The sequence below is a fragment of the Lepus europaeus genome, chromosome 19, assembly GCF_033115175.1.
Source record: "Lepus europaeus isolate LE1 chromosome 19, mLepTim1.pri, whole genome shotgun sequence".
NCBI lineage: Eukaryota > Metazoa > Chordata > Mammalia > Lagomorpha > Leporidae > Lepus > Lepus europaeus.
In genome coordinates, this window is record NC_084845.1 from 2958403 (window position 1) to 2964402 (window position 6000).

Sequence of the window (6000 nt, forward strand, 5' to 3'; positions counted from 1 at the left end):
CGGGGTGCAGCGGGCCAACTTGGCAAAATGTGGGGGGGGGTGGAGCAGGCGGGAGATGCTGGGTCACCCCGGCCGGCTGGGACAGCCAGGTGGCAGAGGGTGCTGGGCACACGCAGGGCCAGAGTGCCCGGGGTGAGACGTGAGCGTGCGGAAGGCAGGGCCCTGGGCCCACAGCAAGTGCCTGGCCGGTGTGGGAGCTGCCCGTCCCTCTGGGCCTCCTCCTGCTGCCCCTTCATCGTGGTTGCCGAGTGAGTCCGTTTAGGGGCACAGGTGCGACAAGGGGCGACTGGTCTTTAGGATGAGCTCCAGGACCAGCCCAGATCTTCAGCTGAGAGGCAGGAGTGGACCTGTGGCCCCACATCCCCCGTCAGGGGGCCGGGCCGGGCTGGTGTCCCGGTTACTCAGCCTCCGGCCAGCGTGCGCCCCGCTCCCAGGTCCTTGGGTCCCGACCCTGGCTGGCCGTGGAGGTGTCTGGGAAGCACATGGATGACCTCCCTTTCCTTTCAAATACATAAATAAGAACATTTTTTAAAAAGATTTCTTGGAAAAGTCACAGAGAGACGGAGAGAAGGAAAGAGAGATCTCCCATCTGCTGGCTCACTCCCCAAATGGCCACAACGGCCAGGGCTGGGCCAGGCCACGCCAGGAGCCCAGAGCTCCACGCAGGTCTCCCGTGTGAGTGCAGGGGCCGAAGCAGTTGGGCCATCTTCACCGCCTTCCCACGGGCATTGGCTGAGAACTGGACCGGGGGTGGAGCACTGGGCCCGGAACCAGTGCCCACACGGGCTGCCGGCCTCACAGGCGATGGCCCAGCCCACCGCGCCACAGCGCCAGCCCTGGAGGAGAATGTTTTTAAGAACTAAGAGGAGGCCGGCGCCACGGCTCAATAGGCTAATCCTCCGCCTTGCGGCGCCGGCACACCAGGTTCTAGTCCCGGTTGGGGCGCCGGATTCTATCCCGGTTGCCCCGCTTCCAGGCCAGCTCTCTGCTATGGCCCGGGAGTGCAGTGGAGGGTGGCCCAGGTCCTTGGGCCCTGCACCCACATGGGAGACCAGGAGAAGCGCCTGGCTCCTGGCTTCGGATCAGTGAGATGCGCCGGCTGCAGCGGCCATTGGAGGGTGAACCAACGGCAAAAAGGAAGACCTTTCTCTCTGTCTCTCTCTCTCACTATCCACTCTGCCTGTCAAAAAAAAAAAAAAAAAAGAAGAACTAAGAGGAAAAAGCAAGACAATAAATGTCATGGAAACTTGGCAAATTCCCACCGTTTGGCTACTGACGGGGAGGAGAGAATCCACTCCTGCCGGGAGCGAGGGCCCTGGGCCGCGGCGGGCTCAGGGTCAGGCAGCGGTAAACCGGGGCTCCCGGCCGCAGCGAGGGAAGAGCCCTACGGAGTGAGGGGACCTTTCTCCCTTCCTTCCCTGACGCTTGTCCACTGCCAGCACAAACTGCAGCTGGACATCATGGAATCTTGGCCGTAACAGCTCAGCGCACAGTGACCCGGAGCCAGGCCCCACAGCTAACGCCGCCGGAGCCGGAGAACGGAGACTGGGGGGAGGGCTCCCCACGTCCGGCCGCAGCGGCACCCTGCCCGCGGCAGCGCCGGGCTCCAGGGCTCCCCACGTCCGGCCGCAGCGGCTCCGCCTCCACACGCCGAGCCTGGCTGCTGCGCCTACATCACCGGAGCACAGAGCCGGGACAGCGGGTACAGCCGCCACCCGCAGTGCCGCCATCCCATGTGGCCCAGGTTCACGGCGCGGCTGCTCCCTTCCCATCCAGCTCTCTGCCGTGGCCTGGGACAGCAGTGGAGGATGACCCACGTCCTTGGGCACCTGCACCTGCGTGGGAGACCCGGAGGAAGCTCCTGGCTCTGGCTCTGGCTTCGACCTGGCCCAGGCCCGGCCATCGGGGGAGTGAAGCAGCACAGGGACCTCTCTGTCTGTCTGCCTCTCACATGAATACATCTTTTCAAGAAGAGACAGACGGGGGCAGAGAGCGCGGCGGCCGAGCCGGTGTGGCCCGGACTGCCTCACTCCTCGCCCCCAGGGCGGCCCTGGCCTTGACCCCAGGGGGCCCCGGGAAGAAGGGCTGGGCTCAGGGTCAGGGGGCGAGCTCGGGGCCATCCCCGAATCCGGAGGAGGCGGGAGAGCAGCGGACTCCGCGTACCCCGCCCTCCGCCGGGGCCCCAGATCGCCAGCCTGCACCTCCCACACCCCAGGCGTCGCCACGACGGGCGCCGGGGCCGCCATGCGAGAAGCCCCCGCAGAGCGGCGCGTCCCGCGGGTTCCCGCTCCCTCCGGGGCGCCCCAGGTGCCCCCTGGCTCCCCCAAACTCCCCAACGCCGAGGCCTCTTCCGGTGACCCCACCAGAGGTGTCGCCTCCGAAAGCCTGCACCCCACTCTCGCGTCACCTCCCAGGCCCCCGCCCCGCAGCCTCCGGGCTTCCGCCCGTCCTGTGTCCCCTGGGACCCCCATGGTGCCCCCCATGGTGCCCCCACGGCGCCGGCCCTGCGCCCCGCGGACGCTCACCGAGCACCGCCAGGCCGGGCTCCCCGCCGTCTCACGGCGCCGTCCTCTCGTCCCGGGCTCCCCCTCTGAGCTCGGCCCTTGCCCTCCATGCAGGCCAAGGAAGAGGCGCCCGAGAGTCCGCGCCCGGGGTCGGAGGACAGGGCTGGACGTTCGGAGAGCGCTAAGCCGCCATGAGGGGCTCAGTAGCAAGGGGGAGGGTGTTCGCGTGAGACCCTTCCGGTAGGAAACACACACTCTGCAAGCGGAGGTTCCGCAAGCCTTCCGTTCCGCTGTCCTGAGTCTCGTTCAACAAATATTTAGCCATTCATTCATTCACTTATCTGAAAGAGAGAGAGCGAGAAAGGGGGAGAGAGGGGGGAGAGAGAGAGAGAGAAGGGGGATGGGGGGAGAGAGAGAGAGAGAGCCAGAGAGAGAGAAAGGGGGAGAGAGAGAGGAGAGAGAGAGAGAGAGAGAGAGAGAGAGGAAAGAGAGAGAGAGCAGAGACAGAGAGAGAGAAAGGGGGAGACAGAGAGAGGAAAGAGAGACAGAGAGAGATCAGAGAGAGAGAAAGGGGGAGAGACAGAGAGAGGAGAGACAGAGAAAAAGAGAGAGAGAGAGAGAGACAGAGAGCGAGCCAGAGAGAGAAAGGGGGAGAGAGAGAGAGAGCCAGAGATAGAGAAAGGGGGAGAGAGAGAGAGGAAAGAGAGAGCAGAGAGAGAGAAAGGGGGAGAGAGAGAGAGCCAGGGAGAGCTCTTCCTCCTGCTGGGTCACTCCACAAACACCTGCAATGGCCAGGAGTGGGCCAGGCCGGAGCTAGAGGCCAGGAACTCCACCCGGGTCTCCCACGCGGGTGGCAGGGGCCCAGGTCCTTGAGCCATGGTCCGCTGCCCTCTCAGGCGCGGTGAGCGGGATCGGAAGTGGCTGCGGGGGGGGGGGGGGGGGGACTCCGTCCCAGGACCTCCCACGTGAGAGGCAGGTGTCCCCAGCGACGACTTAACCCCGCGCCAACCAATGCTTTTTGAAGTGTCTGCCGTGGCTGGGCCTCTGAGGTCACATAGGTGCGAGACGGGATGGGAGAACCTGCCTGCCTGCCTCTGGGCCACCTTGCACCTGGTTTGGTGTGGACATGGCACCTGCTGCTACCAGGACTCTCCCAGGCGCCTGGCGGGGGCGACAGGGCCCAAAGCTTCCCAACGTGCACCCCCACCTCAAGTCTCCCAGGGCTCACAGCTGAACCTCACAGGGGCCAAGGCTGGGGTTTCGGAGGTCCTTAGATGAAACAGAGACCCAGAGCCAGAGGTGCAACGCAAAACAGGTCTTCTTACCTCTCAGCGACGTCGGGTAGTGCGTCATGGTCCCTCGGGATACAAGGGCCAGAGGGGGAATGTCGGTGGAGAAGCACAGAGCTTGCTTGCTTTTTAAGATTTATTTATTTATCTATTTATTTGGAAGTCAGAGTTACACAGAGAGAGCAGAGGCAGAGAGAGAGAAAGAGGGAAAGGGGTCTTCCAACTGCTGGTTTGCTCCCCAAATGGCCACAACGGCTGGAGCTGCACCAATCCAAAGCCAGGAGCCAGGAGCTTCTTCCGGGTCTCCCACGTGGGTGCAGGGGCCCAAGGACTTGGGCCATCTTCTACTGCCTTCCCAGGCCACAGCAGAGAGCTGGAACGGAAGTGAACCAGCAGGGTCTTGAATCAACACCCATATGGGATGCCGGCACCGCAGGCTGGGGCAGCGCCGGCCCCTGTGGTGCAGCAGGTTAAGCCGCCATTTGCAGCACCAGCATCCTCTATTGGAGAGCCAGGTCCTGGCTGCTCTGCTCCTGACCCAGCGCCCTGCTAACGCACCCGGGAAAGCAGCAGATGCTGGCCCTACTGCTTGGGCTGCTGCCACCCAGGTGGGAGATCCGGAGGGAGTCTCCTGGCTTCAGCCTGGCCCAGCCCCAGCCGTTGTAGGTATCTGGGAAGTGAACCAGCACATGGGAGATGTGCCCGCCCCCTCTCTCCCTCCCTGCCCCTCCCCTTCTAATAAATCAATAAATCTTTTTTTAAAGTTCAGACCTCATGTCTCTCTAGATGGACCTGAGCGCCGCTCAGTGGCTTCATTCCCCGCCTGGCAAATCCGTTTCCTTATCTACCAGAGAGGTCACCGTGCTCTCCCCTCACGTTGAGGTGTAAGTCAGGCAAACTACACAGTCTTAAGGCTCATTAGAGACTGATGGATTGTTGCCGTTGATTTCTCCACAATGTTGCAGTGGCTTCGTTTCTGGGAGGAGCAGCGTGGTGGGGGCAAGAGGTGCGGAGTCACCACACAGACCCCGGGAGTCGGGTGAAAGCAGGCCAGAGGCGAGCAGCCCGCAGACTCGTTTATTTATTTATTTATTTTTTTTTTTTTGACAGGCAGAGTGGACAGTGAGAGAGAGAGACAGAGAGAAAGGTCTTCCTTTTTTGCCGTTGGTTCACCCTCCAATGGCCGCCGCGGTAGCGCGCTGCGGCTGGCGCACCGCGCTGATCCGATGGCAGGAGCCAGGTGCTTCTCCTGGTCTCCCATGGGGTGCAGGGCCCAAGCACTTGGGCCATCCTCCACTGCACTCCCTGGCCACAGCAGAGAGCTGGCCTGGAAGAGGGGCAACCGGGACAGGATCGGTGCCCCGACCGGGACTAGAACCCGGTGTGCCAGCGCCGCAAGGCGGAGGATTAGCCTAGTGAGTCGCGGCGCCGGCCCAGACTCGTTTATTACAGTTGGAACAGCAGCTTATAGAGCCAAGACCAGCCAATGTGGTCAAGGGGCGGTCTATGCCCCAGCCAATCACAGCCTGTAGCCAGGCAGGCTCCGTTGCCAGGTGGGTTTCAAAGCCATTCCTGAGTAACTGACGCTCGCTTGCCAGTGGCCATCTTGGCGTGGCCTTCTCATTCCACCACAATGGGTGTGTGCGTGTACACCCCCAGGTCACCAGCACCCTCACTGGGCCACGTAACGTTTCTTCTTTATGTCCCCCCTGGTCAGTAACCCTCATCTAGGACATCCACCATTCCGACCAATTTCAAAATATTTTAAATTAATTTATTGGAAAGGTACAGTGAGAGAGAGAGAGACAGAGATCTCCTTCTGCTGGTCGATTCTCCAAGTGCCTGCAACAGCTGGGGTTGGGTCAGGCTGAAGCCAGGAGCCAGGAACTCCATCCTGGTCTCCCACAGGGTGGCCGAGACTCAAGTACTTGGGCCACCATCCACGGCCTCCCAGGACCATTAGCAAGAAGCTGGCATCCAGCGCGGAGCCAGGATGCACACCGGCCCTCTGAAATGGGATGCCAGTGTTGCGAGCCGTGGCCTAAGCCTCTGTGCCACAACGCCCGCTCCCCACCAGGCCAAATGCCCACGTCCTGCAAATACCACTGTGCCACAGGTACCGTTTTGTGTCTGGCCTCCTTCACTCGGCACTCTCTGCGATCATCAACGGTGTTATCAACAATTCCCGCGCGGGGCAGATCCTCCTG